Source organism: Gallus gallus, chromosome 16, assembly GCF_016699485.2.
Source record: "Gallus gallus isolate bGalGal1 chromosome 16, bGalGal1.mat.broiler.GRCg7b, whole genome shotgun sequence".
NCBI classification, from domain to species: domain Eukaryota; kingdom Metazoa; phylum Chordata; class Aves; order Galliformes; family Phasianidae; genus Gallus; species Gallus gallus.
The window spans coordinates 261,652-275,447 of record NC_052547.1 but is presented as its reverse complement, the minus strand read 5'-3'; the positions used below and the strand labels follow the sequence as shown (position 1 = coordinate 275,447).

Here is a 13,796-nt window from a genome sequence, read left to right as displayed (position 1 = left end):
GTCACGTAGTGCATTGGGAGTTAAAGTGTTACTGCTCCAGTTCCGGGCACCTGTCCGGAAGAGAAGAAGAACTCCATTCCCCAGGGGGCTTTGCGCTCAGAGAGGAGATATAACCTCTGGCAAAGTCACCTGATGCTCTCTTCTCTTCTCTTCTCCCCTCGGCTCTCGTCCCGACCGCACGCATCGCCTCAGCTCCTACTGGAAGGCCTACAGCTTTCAGATTCTCTTTCTCTCATTATGTTTGATTTCTTAGCTTCGAGTCTAATTCTATTGTATTACAGTGTGTGATCTTGCACTCTGATACCGTATTTAGGAAATTAGTTTGTTTCTCCTCAGATCGTGCCCGCTGTCTTTATTTATTTTGGGGTCCCCTGTCTCCCTTTTCCGGAGGCGCGGATGTTGTGAAATCCCTCCGCCCCGCTGGTCACGGAACTGGGCCGAACCAGCCCGTAAACCGCTGACACAGTCCCACATCCTATGTCCCACATCCCTATCCCAGTTTCAAGTCTCCTTCCCAGTCCCTCATCCTAACCCCATCTCCCACGTGTCAATCCCACTCCCTCATGCCAATCCCAGTCCCACACCCTTTAGTCCCAATCCCAATCCCAGTGCCAGTCCCAGTGCCAGTCCCAGTCCCAGTCCCAGTCCCAGTCCCAGTCCCAGTCCCATCCCCTATAGCAATAGGGCACACCCTGAGGCCCCTCCTCGCCAACTGCCGCTCTGCCTCTCCCCCGGCCTCTCATTGGTCAACGGCAGCTCCGGCCCGCCTCCGGCGTCTCATTGGTCAGCGGCAGCTCCGGCCCGCCTCCGGCCTCTCATTGGTCAGCGGCAGCTCCGGCCCGCCTCCGGCGTCTCATTGGCCAGCGGCAGCGCCGCCGGCTCCGATTGGCTGAGGCGCAGCGCGCGGGAGCGGCGGTTAGCAGCCGGCTCGGGCCGCCCGGCTGTCCCGTCAGACGGCGCCGCTCCCTCAGCCCGGCCCCGCCGCTGCAGCCGCTGTTCGCCAGAGCTGTCCGGGCAGCACCGAGACGGAGGCGCGGCACAACGAAAGCGGTGCTGAGGACAGCGGCGCCGGAGGTGTGCGGGAGAACGGCTCCGGGCCGGGGCCGGGGCCGGGGCCGGGGCGAGGAACCGTATGAGGCCCGAACCGCCCCGCCCCGCCCTCCCCTCCCCTCCGCCGTGGGATGCGGGGATTTGGGACGGCTGAAGGACTCGGGGCCCCCACCGCCGCAGTGCTGCTGCCCGCATCCGGGCCGGGCCCCCCCAAGCCTCCAGCGCTGCTCCCGGTGTCCCCCGGAGCTGAGGTGGGTCTGTGGGTATAGGAGCAGGGGGGGAGATGTGGTGGGGATATGGGAGTTTGGGGGCTGTGGGGGCGATACAGGGGGGCTGTAGGGTAATGTGGGGTATAGGGGGCTGTGGGGGGTGTATAGGGGTGGCGATAAGGATATATGGGGCTACAGGGAGTGTATGGGGGATATGGATCTATAAGGGGCTGTTTGGGGCCATAGGGCGATACGGCGCTGTGGGGTGGGCTATTAGGGGATGTGGGGCTAGAAGGCTCCCCCTTCTGTTCCCTCTTCCGTTCCCCCGTCCATAGCAGGGTGGGTGAAATGCTAGTCCTGAAATGTAAGTGGGAATTGAAATTGTATTGGGATAGAATATGATTGTTTTCTGGTCTTGAGTCTGAAACGTGTTTTGTCCTTGGGCTTTAGGCACAGGTATTGTTTAACAGTGCCTTTGGAGAAGTTTTCAGTATCCAGTCTCCTGCTCAGGAAGAAAGTTTTTGGAGGACTTAATCATGAGTGGAGCTGCTGCTGAAGCTCCACTTCAGACAGGCAAGCTGGTGAGGACGTTGTGCATCTCAGCCTTTCCTCACTGCAAGGTACCAGCGATTCAGTCTGTGCTTTGGCGGTCATTTGCCATCAGCACTTGTGCTTGTATGTGAGCACCAGGCATCCGCTGACGTTGTCTGATGGCTTTAGGCTGGGCAGACATGGGAAGCACTGCCTGCAGCAGCACCAGCTGAGCTCTGTGTGCCAGAGGAAGGAATGCGGCGTCTGGAGGAGCAGGAGGAGGAGACCCTGCGTGACTCTGCCGGGCCGTTCCTCACAGCCTGCCACTGACAGACATTGTGGGGCACTGCAGAGCCCGTTGGTGTGGAGGAGGTAAAGCGGTGTTGCTCTGTAGTGCCATTTGATCTGTATCTGAATTTCTCCATGTTTGTAGTTCTCAGTGTTTGTGGCCCTGGGTGTGTTCAAAGATGTCAGACCTCCGTGCGTCACTTATTTAGAGTGTTGAAGGTGGTGAATTGTGCTAGACAGAGCGCTTGTCTAATCAAACCTCTGAACTCCAAGGTTTGTTCTGGAGGTCCTGATGACGGCACAGGCATGAAGCAGCCCAGAGCTCGTCGGTGCGGAGAGACTGCGTATTGCGTTGTGAAGGGAGAGACGGAGGAGGGGTTTGAACAGCGTTGCGCAGGAATGAAAGAAGCTGGTAAGAGAAGAGGTGTGTGTTCTGAGAGCAAGGGCTGTACGGCTCATCTCTGTGTTCTCACAGCAAATGCAAGGCAGAGCTCTTTACTCCCTGTTCTTTCTTGCAAGGCTGCGGCACTTCAAAGTGTGCTGTGGATGGGCAGCGCGTTGACAACCCAAGGGTGGCACCAGGAGATGCAGCGCAGCCCTCTCCAGCAGCAGGGTGCATTTATTCGTCTTGCTAATTCTTGAAGTAGAAGGTGTGTTTAGCTTCCGCACTCGGTGGCTTGTTAGCGTGCTTTGGAGGCTTTTAAGCTCCTCCTGTGTTACTCACGCCCTAAGGCAGTGAAGGACTTCCCTTGCTCTGTAGGAATGGTTCCTGAGCAAGGGCATGGCCATCTGCCTGTAACAGATACTGAAGGGGAGGGTTTTGTGACTGCACTGATGCAGTTGGCTTTTTAATGGCAATTGCACCCCGCTAACATGCAGCTCTTTCTGACACAGGCAGGAGACGGGCAGCGGTACTGCAGCTCGTCTGCGACTTTGAAGCTAAGTTGGGAAGTGGAAGATGTGGATGTGAAAGAAGAACTCAGTTACTGGGACGCTCCCTTTTCTTCCCCTAGCTGTCCCCATTGCCTCAGCCCGGGTTCCCCTTGCATTCCTGTAGGTTTCCCTTCCATCCCCCTGGCTGCCCTGTGCTTTCCCCAAGGTTGCCCTTTCCTTTCCCATGACAGCCCACCCATAATTCCCTCAGCGCCCCAATAGCCCCCTCAGTATTTCCATCCAAGAACCTGTAGCTACCCCACGGCCCCCACAGAGCCCCATAGGCCCTCAAGGGCCTCTTCAGGCCTGGTACACCTTCCCCATAGCTGGCCCAAAACCTCACAGAACCACAGTCTGTTACAGTACCTCATTTCCCTACTGGGCTCCCACTGTACCCCCATGTTTCCTCCCTAAGACCTGCCTTACCACATCCAGGACCCCCCTGAGATCTTCCAGACCCTACAGTTCCTTAGAGGACCCCGTCACTATTCCAGGACCCCCATAGCTGACCCTCCTCAACCCCATTTCCCTCCAGGTCCCATATCACCACACAGTGCTGGGGCAGGATCGGCTGCTGCAGGAAAGGAATGCGGAGCAGGGGGAGGTGTAGGGCACAGATGTTGGTGAAAGAGACGTGGGGGGTACTGGGGAGATGGATACACGGTAACATGGGAGTATTTGAGGATATGGGCCAATATGGGCCTGCAGGAGGAGAATGCTGTGCAGAAGAAGGCAATGTGTGAGGTGCTCCAACACCGCCCCGCACCCCCCCTTTTTACCCCCAACTTCTCCCCACATCCCCCCGTCCCCCCTATGTCCCCATACCACAGCACACCCCAGTGTCTCACCTGCAGCCCACATCTTGCCTTCTCCCAAACAGCATTCTGCTCCTGCAGGTAGTGAGCCCATATCCTCCCATGTGCTTATATCCCCCTCTCCCCGCCCCACACACCCAGAGCCCCATAGCTCCTCCAGTACCTCCTCAGACCAGGTACATCTCCCCCACAGCCAACCTGGGACCTCATAGAGCCCCGCAGTCCCCAACAGCGCCCCTTATCCTTGCACTGGGCTCCCACTGAACCCCCACATATCTTCCCTTGGACCTCCCTAACCCCCCTCAGGTCACCCCTGGGATCTCACAGGCCCCCACAGTCCCAGACAGGACCCCGATCATTGTCCCAGGACGTCCATAGCCCACCTGGGGCCCCTCTTCACCCCCGTATCCTTCCAGATCCCATACAGCAGGAGGGGAATGCAGAGCTGGCAAAGGTGTAGGGCACAGCTGTGGGTGAAAGTGACGTGGGGGGCACTGGGGAGACGGGTGCGTGGGAACGTGGGAGGATGTGGGGGTATGGGCCACAGCCAGCAGGAGCAGAGTGCTGCGCAGGAGAAGGCAACGTGTGAGGTAAAGGTGGGACCTGTGGGTGCGGGGACATGGGGTGGCATGGGGACGTAGGGGGTGTGGGGGCATGTGGGGAGCGGTTTGGGGTCAGAGTGGGGGATGTGGGGCGGTGTTGGAGTGCATTTATGGATTTATTCCTGAGAGGGGGTTGGGGTTCCCTGTGGCCCAAAGGTGGAGCCCTGGTCCATAACCCCACGTGACCCCATTACCCCATACAACTCCGTGTGACCCCAGGGCTCCACATCACCCATAGCCCTGCGAGTACCATATGCCCAGAGGAGGCTCTGGACAGTGATGGGGCTGTTATTGGGTCGTTCAGGGGGTACTGTAGGGTGGCTCTGGGTCTGCTGTAGAACAGCACTCTATATCTGCCCCTGACCCTCACCTTGCCCACGTCTTCTGGGGCAAGATGGGGGTCAAGGGAGCTATGGGGGAGGTCCCACAATCAGAGCAGGTTCACCACCAGCTCCGTGTGGGGGAATCATCAGCCCCACCGAGGTGTGGGTGTGTCCCATAGCTGCCCCACAGCAGCCCCAGAGCCATCCTAGAGCAGCCCCAGAGCAGCCCCATCACTGCCCACGGCCCGTGGCCAGCAGCAGTTCCACCACCAGCAGTGTGTTGGGTAAAGGCAGCTCCTAGGTGTGGCTCTGCCCCATAGCTGCCCCAAAGTGCCCCTGTAGCCCTCCCATAGGCATCCTTTAGCTGCCCCACAACCCGTAGGGCTTCCCCACATCCCAGCGCATCCCCCCAAGTGCCTGCGGGGTGTGCGAGAAACGCTCTCCTCCCTGCTGTTCCATCGGGCGCAGCTCTCGGTGCAGCAGCAAAGCTCCTTCCTGATTGCTGTGGCGTTACTGCACTCTCCCTCCTCGTGGCGAGGGAGAAAACGCGCAGCTGCTCCGTGAGCTCCTTCTGCTCCTGGAGCTCTCCTCCCGTGGCACTCACTGCTCTCCTGTTCCCCCTTGGCTGGGGACTGCAGGCTCACAGTCTCCGCCACGCATCCGCTGTGCCGTTTCTCCAGAGGAGCTCTATGGCCAACCTGTTCCTTTCGGGCTGATTGTGTGCTTTTCTATGCAGACAGGCAGGCAGGCAGGATTTCTTGCAGCTCTCGCACTTGCTGTGTCTCATGCTCCGTCCTGCAGCTGTGCCTTCTCTCGTTCGTGATGTGCTCTGCTCAGCATCTGTCTGCTGAACAACAGCTGTCACAGCTGTCACACTGGCCCTACCTTGTGCTCTCCCTGCAGACGTTAGAACATTCTCTCTGCCACTCTCCAAAGCGTAACAGCTCAGATGGTTTCCAGCAGCACACAGCTGGCACACAGAGCCGTGCTGACCACGGCAGGGTGCAGCTTCTTGTTGCAGAGCCCCACCCACTTGTAGCGGTGGGTGAGCGTGCCAAAGGGGGATCCCACCGCTGCTCTTCTCCATCCTTCTCTGCTCTTTCTGCACCACCGTGCATTCCTTCCTGCTCGTGCTGCGCTGCCCTCAGAGTGCTTTGTCCATTTCTCGCGGTCGTTGCAGCAGCTGTCCAAGTGCTGACGTTGGAGCCATTTCTTCCCCACCGCGAGATCCCTTCCGAGACGCACTGTCTCTGCTGCTGCAACAGCCCCAGTCTGGGGTGCCTTTTGGTAAGGAGTTGCGTTGTGCGTTCTGCAGCTGACTTGGATTTCTTCTCCCACTGTCCCGTGAGGGAGTTGATTTGCTTCCATCCGTCCCAGCTCCATTGCTGGGTCAGGTATCCCTCATTGCCACGCAGCACCGCAGCAGCCCAGCTCCAGTCCCTTCCCCAGTCTCAGTGGGATCGGTTTGTTCTCTTCGGGTCCTCTTAGAGAAACAGAAGCTACCAACCCAGCAAACCTCGTGTCTGGTATTTCCCTACAGAAGCCGGTATTCGTGTCCTTCTTCTTGCCCCTTTGGCCAGTTCCCAGCAATCCAAAGTGAGGCGTATGACTGCAGCCCACCCCACGGCTTCTTTGGGGCAGCTCTGTGGCAGCCCCACCCCAAGGAGAGGATGCCTTTTCCCCACACACAGCTGGTTCTATGGCCACATGGGGTCAGGACACGGGGTCATGGGTCACGTGGGGGTCCTTCAGGGTCACCGAGTTATGGGGTTACGTGCAGTCAGCTGGAGCAGCACGGTTTTTGGTGTCAGGTGGGGTTCTGGGTCACAGCGATGGGGTCAGATGGGATAGTAGGCTCAGATGGGGTGGCGTGGAGTTATTCTAGGGTTCTGTGGTTGGGGTGAGGTGGGGGCAGGGATCCCAGAGCTCTGGGGCCACGTGGCATCGAGTCGCAGAGTGATGGGGGCAGGCAGGGTCAGGGAGTCACAGGGTCGTGTGGGGGTATGGTTCACCCAGGGCTGTGGGTCACGTGCAGCCATGGGGTCACGCACATACAGGGTTCTGTGTTCATCTTGGGTTACGGCTCACTTGGGGTTATGGCTCAGGGCCCCACCTTTGGGCCACTGGGACCCCCAGTCCCCTCTCAGGAAGAAATAAAGGCACTCCAACACCGCCCCGCACCCCCCCTTTTTACCCCTAACTTCTCCCCACATCCCCCCATTCCCCCTATGTCCCCATACCACAGCACACCCCAGTGTCTCACCTGCAGCCCACATCTTGCCTTCTCCCGAACAGCATTCTGCTCCTGCAGGCTGTGAGCCCATATCCTCCCATGTGCTTATATCCCCCTCTCCGCCTTTCACACACACCCAGAGCCCCATAGCTCCTCCAGGACCTTCTCAGACCCGGTACACTTCCCCCACAGCCAACCTGGGACCTCATAGAGACCCACAGTCCCCAGCAGCACCCCTTATCCTTGCACTGGGCTCCCACTGAACCCCCACATATCTTCCCTTGGACCTCCCTAACCCCCCTCATGTCACCCCTGGGATCTCACAGTCCCCCACAGTCCCTGACAGGACCCCCATCACCGTCCCAGGACGTCCATAGCCCACCTGGGGCCCCTCTTCACCCCCGTATCCTTCCAGATCCCATACAGCAGGAGGGAAATGCAGAGCTGGCAAAGGTGTAGGGCACAGCTGTGGGTGAAAGTGACGTGGGGGGCACTGGGGAGACGGGTGCGTGGGAATGTGGGAGGATGTGGGGGTATGGGCCACAGCCTGCAGGAGCAGAGTGCTGCGCAGGAGAAGGCGCAACCTCCTCCCCCCCTTTTTACCCCAAACTTCTGTTCACATCCCTGCATTGCTCCTCTGTCCCCATACCATTCCATACCCCTGCCTACATCTTTCCTTTTCCTGAATAGTATTCTGCTCATGCAGCTTGTGTCATATCCTGCCCATGTCCTTATATCCCCCATCGCTTCCCACAGAGCCTTGTAACCCTTCTAGAACCTCCTCAGACCAGGTACATCTCCCCCACAGCCATCCTGGCACCTCACTGAGCCCCACAATCTCCAACAGCACTCCTTATTTTTGCATTGGCCTCCCACCGAACCCCCATATTTCCTCCCTCAGACTTCCCTTACCAATTCCACCCCTTCCTGGGCTTTCTGACTCCCAAAGTCCCTGACAGGGCCCCCATCACCGTCCCACGACCCCCATAGCCCACCTGGGTCTCTGGTGCTGAACCCGGAATCCTCAGCTGCAGCGCTGCAGATCGGGACACGCACAGACCCCAGGTCGGTGGGCACTGCTCTACACGTCCCCATCCATCCCACGAATTGCACCCTGTGCTGTCTGGGAAAGTCTTTTCTTGGCTCCTGGCACATCTTCCATCTCCAGAGCACCCCAGGAGTGTCCCTCTGACTGTGGCTCCGGGTTAACCCCGCAGCATCCAAACGAGGAATCCCGCAGCAATCCACATCTCAGGATGGGGCTCCAGCTGTGCCCAAATGCGTTCATTAAAGAGAGGAGAATGAATGAGCGTAGCGGGGCATCTTTCCTCCTGACATTTCCCACCACCTGCGTGTCGGCTGTGCCATGCGAGCGGCATTTTGTCCTAGAGCTGTGAGTGCAGGTATGTGTGCATATGGGGGTGTGCAGAGATGGTGTTGAACATCACAGTGTGCATTGCACGTGGCTGTGTGCAGCGTGTTTGCAGGTGAATGTTAGTGTTGTGTGTGTGTGCGTGCACATGGCTGTGTGCAAGGCTGGAGCTGCGCTCGTGTCTTCATGCACATGGGTGTGCAAAGGGATGGGTTTGCACACATGCGCATGCATCTGTATGTGTGCGTCATGGTCTGTGTGCACACGGCTGTGTGGTTTTGCACTCATTTGCATGCACAGGGATGGAGTGTGCACAGGGCTTTGCAAGGATGTGATTGCACGTTTGTGTGAATGCTGCGGGTATGTATGCGGGGAAGTCTTTGCACATGGGTGTATGGATCTACACACATGTGCATTCAGATTCGTGTGCAAGGGTGTGCTTGTACATGCACAAATGCACATGGATGTGTGCAAGGATGGTTTTTACTCATGTCTCTGCAATGGGGGGCACGCAAGGAGGTCTTTGCATGTGAGTGTGCAAGGGTGGAGGTGTAGGCCCACTAGGGTGTGTGTTCACACGTGTGTGTGCAAAGACTGGTCTCGCACATATGTGTGCGTGCACAGGGGTGTCTGAAGGGATGGGGCTGCAATATCTGCACATGGGTTTGTGCAAGGGCAGGGCTGCACAGGTGTGGGCATCGAAATGGATGTGTGCGAGGAGAGCTTTGCACACGAGGTGTGCAAAAGGGTTGAGGTGCACGTGTGCTCATGTATATGTGTGGCTGTTTGCATGTGGGAGTGCAAAGGGGTTGTGATGCGTGTGCATGTGAGCATGCTTGTGTGGATGGGTTGGGTTGCAGACAGGTGTGCAAAGGAGCAGGGTTGCCCACGTGTGTGCATGCACATGGATGTGTGTGCACGCACGTGCACGTGTATGCATGGGTGTGCTTGCAAAGGTGTGCACGCATATGGGTTTGTGAGTGCGTGCAAGGAGGTGTTTGACCCTGGATGTGTTTTTTTGCACAGGTGTGTACACGCGTATAGATGCACGTGTGTGCTCATGGGTGTCAGCGAAGGTGTTCTCGCACATACGTGCGTGTGTTTGCACGGTGGGTGTGTGCAGGTGTGTGGATACACGTGCGTGTGCATGCACTGGGGTGCAGCGGCTCTGCCTCAGAGCCTCGTGGGCCCGCAGGAGGCACGTGGCTGTGGAGGTGGCTGGGAGCGCACTGCTGGCTGCAGAGCTGATGGGCGGTGAGAGTTTGAAGGGCGAGCGGGGAAGGGGGCCCCTTTGTGCCCCTTTTGGGAGAGGGAAAGGAAAATGACCCAATGCTGATAAGGAGAGAGAAGAAATGGACTGCAAATGGTAGAAAAATGGAAGGTAACGCTGAGAAAGAGAGTTACAATGAAGAACTGCAATGGGAGAGAGAGGAAGGCTCCGACTGTGCTGCTCGCTGTGCTGCCGGGACCCGGAAGGGCCGCTCAGCCCATCCCCCGGCATCGGAGATCACGTAGGGAACAGCGGAGGCTCCTGGGAACAGGAGACTTCTGGGAGAGTCGGGACTCACCCGAGAGTGCTGGAGAGCACAGGGCCGGGCAAAAGCTCAGGTAGCGGTGTGTCCCCACAGCCCGGCACGGCCCTGAGGTGAGCACCGCTGGCACTGCCCAGCACTTGTTGTCACCGCAGTGGGGGCGCTGGGGGACGTGCAGCCCCCACAGAACCCGTAGGTGCAGTCCGGGATGCAGAGAGTGCAGCGGGTGCCTTTATGGCAGCTGGGTTATGCTGTGGGGGGACACTGGGGGGACATTGAGGACTGCAATGCGCAGTTATGCTTTCTGAACCGCTCAGGGGATGTTCTTTACAGAAATACCCGAGTTAAAGGTTCCTGGTGTGCAGCGCTCCCAACATCGGGCTCTCTGGGCGAGCTCCTGGCTGACAGCGCTGCTGCCCTCTGCCCTCGCCTGGGCCTGCTGGCAGCTGCAGGCCCCGCAGGAACTACCACTGCCAGGATGCCGTGCGGGACCGGGCGCCGCCATGGCACTGCTGTGTGCAGTGCTGTGCAGGGCTGGGCCTGCGGGCACAGGGCAGCGGGCGCTCCTTTGTGCTGTTCTCTCTTGCTTGGTTTTTCTGCGTCTTTCTTGAGCTTACCTTTCTTTTTGTCCTTGTCTTTGCATTGCTTTTTTATTTCCTTGTCATTGCTTTGAATTACTTGTCTGTTTTTTTTTTGTTTGTTTTTTTTTTTGTTGTTCCAGCTGGGTTTCTTGTTTTCCAGAGCTGTGCTTTGCATTGCCTCTCACTGTTCTTTTACTTTGGTTTCTCTGCTTTGCTTTTCTCTGCTTTGCTTTTCTCTTCTTTGCGTTGAGCTGCTCTTTCATCTCTTCTTTCTTCTTTATTTTTTCTTTGTATTTCTTTGTTTTTCTTGCCTTTGATTTGCTTTGAATTTCCCTTATTTGGTTTCTACTATTTTTTCTTTGCACAGCTTTCATAGAATCATAGAATCGCTAAGGTTGGAAAAGACCCACAGGATCATCCAGTCCAACCATTTGCCCTTCACCAATGGTTCTCGCTAAACCATGTCCCTCAACACAACATCCAAACGCTCTTTGAACACCACCAGGCTCGGTGACTCCACCACCTCTCTGGGCAGCCCATTCCAGTGCCTGACCACCCTTTCAGAGAAGGGTTTCCTAACGTCCAGCCTGAATCTTCCCTGGCACAGCTTGAAGCCATTCCCTCTAGTCCTATCACTGTCACACGAGAGAAGAGGCCGACCCCCAGCTCACTACAACCTTCCCTTCAGGTAGTTATAGAGAGCAATAAGGTCTCCCCTGAGCCTCCTCTTCTCCAGACTGAACAATCCCAGCTCCTTCGGCCGCTCCTCGTAAGGCCTGTGCTCCAGACCCCTCACCAGCTTTGTTGCCCTCCTCTGGACACGCTCCAGGGCCTCGATGTCTTTCCTACAGACACATAACTGGACACAGTACTTCGAGGTGCGGCCTCACCAGTGCTGAGTACAGGGGGATAATTACTTCCCTGTTCCTGCTGGCCACACTATTTCTGATACAAGCCAGGATGCCATTGGCCTTCTTGGCCACCTGGGCACACTGCTGGCTCATGTTCAGTCTAGCGTCTATCAACACCCCCAGGTCCATTTCCTCTACACAGTCTTCCAGCCACTCTGCCCCAAGCCTGTAGCGTTGCCTGGGGTTATTGTGGCCAAAGTGCAGGACCCGGCATATGACCGTCTTGTTGAATCTCATCCCATTGGCTTCAGCCCAGCTATCCAGCCTATCCAGATCCCTCTGTAGGGCCTCGCTACCCTCAGGCAGCGGATCAACACTTCCCGCCAGCTTGGTGTCATCTGCAAACTTACTGAGGGTGCACTCAATGCCCTCATCCAGGTCATCAATAAAGATATTAAACAGGACAGGCCCCAGCACCGACCCCTGGGGAACACCACTCGTGACCGGTCGCCAGCTGGATTTAACTCCATTCACCACCACTCTCTGGGCCTGGCCCTTCCAGCCACTTCCTTACCCAGCCAAGAGTGTATCTGTCCAAGCCACGGACTGCCAGCTTCTGCAGGAGAATACTGTGGGAGACAGTGTCAAAGGCTTTGCTGAAATCTAGGTAGACCACATCAACAGCCTTTCCCTCATCCACCAGATGGGTCACTAGATCATAGAAGGAGATCAGGTTGGTCAAGCAGGACCTGCCCTTCGTGAACCCATGCTGGCTAGGCATATCCCCCGGTTGTCCTGCACGTGCCGCGTGATCTCCCTCAGGACAATCTGCTCCATAATCTTCCCCGGCACCGAGGTCAGGCTAACAGGCCTGTAGTTCCCCGGATCCTCCCTGCAGCCCTTCTTGTAGATGGGAGTCACATTGGCAAGCCTCCAGTCTTCTGGGACCTCACCTGTCAACAAGGAGCGCTGATAGATGATGGAAAGCGGCTCGGCTATCACCTCCGCCAGTTCCCTCAGCACTCTCAGGTGAATCTCATCCGGTCCCATGAACTTGTGGCAGTCCAGTTGGAGTAGCAGGTCTCTGACTGTTTCCTCCTGAATTGTGGGGGGTTTAGTCTGCTCCCCAGCCAAGGCTGCCAGGTCAGAGAGTGGAGAAACCTGAGGATAACCGGTCTGACTTTTAAAGACAGATGTAAAGAAGGCATTCAGAACGCCTGCCTTTTCCTTATCCTCAGTGGTCACATTCCCAGCCTCATCCAGTAGAGAATGGAGATTCTCCCTGGTCCTCCTCTTACTGTTGATATACTTGTAAGAGAGTTTCTTGTTCCCTTTTACGCCAGCAGCCAGGTTGAGTTCAAGCTGGGCTTTTGCCTTTCTGATTTTCTCCCTGCACATCTTAACAACTTCTTTGTATTCTTTCCGGGTTGCCCGTCTCTTCTCCCACAGGAGGTAGATTTTGCGGCTCAGGGGGACAGCCTGATCCTGCGCCTTTAAGACTTCCTTCTGGAAGAGCAACCAGCCATCTTGCACCCCTTTACTCTCTAAGACTGAGCCCCAGGGGACTCTCCCTACTAGTCTCCTGAACAATTCAAAGTCTGCCCTCCAGAATGTCCAAGGTAGCAGTTTTGCTGTTCCCCCTCCTGACTCCAGCAAGAATCGAGAACTCTACCATGTCGTGGTCACTCTGCCCAAGACAGCCCCCAACGTCTACATCTCCCAACAGACCTTTTCTGTTTGTGAACAGCAGGTCTAACGGGGCAGCTCCTCTCATAGGTTCTCTTATCATCTGCATCAAGAAGTTGTCCTCCATACACTCCAGAAACCTCCTAGACCGCTTCTTCTGTGCTAAATTGTATTCCCAGCATATGTCGGGGAAGTTGAAGTCCCCCATGAGGACAAGGGCCGGCGATCGCGCAGCTTCCGCCAGCTGCTCATACAACAACTCATCTGTCTCTTCATCCTGGTTTGGCGGTCTGTAACAGATGCCCACCAGGATGTCTGCCTTGTCGGCTCTTCCCCTGATCTTAACCCATAAGGATTCAACCTTATTATCCCCAGTCATAAGTTCAGTAACCTCAAAGCACTCTTTAACACAGAGAGCCACGCCACCGCCCCTCCTTCCTTGCCTATCCTTCCTGAAGAGTTTGTAGCCATCCATTGCAGCACTCCACTCATGGCAGTGGTCTCACCATGTTTCTGTAATGGCAACTAGGTCATAGCCTCTGCACTCTTCTTCTGTTCTTTTTTCCATGCTTCCTCCCTGCTCCTTCTTCTGCATTTGCACTCCTCTTCTGCTGCTCTTTTTTTCCATTTCCTCACTGCTCTTTATTCTTCATCTGCACTCCTCGTCTTTCCCTTCTTCCCTGCTTCCTCCCTCCTCTTTTGTCTGCATCTGAACTCCTTTTCTGCTCTTCTTTCTTCCCTGTCTACTCACTACTTTTTCGTCTGCCCTGTTCTGCTCTTCTTTCTTTTC

General features: G+C 56.5%; 1 long non-coding RNA gene across 1 annotated transcript; it reads left to right on the top strand.

Moving 5' to 3' along the window:
• The first annotated feature begins 884 nt into the window (after window positions 1-884).
• On the top strand, window positions 885-3,108 carry LOC121106962. The gene is made up of 5 exons (XR_005840215.2): window positions 885-1,301; window positions 1,710-1,879; window positions 2,352-2,490; window positions 2,598-2,728; window positions 2,973-3,108. It is a non-coding gene; the product is annotated as an uncharacterized LOC121106962 (long non-coding RNA).
• The last annotated feature ends 10,688 nt before the right edge of the window (window positions 3,109-13,796 follow it).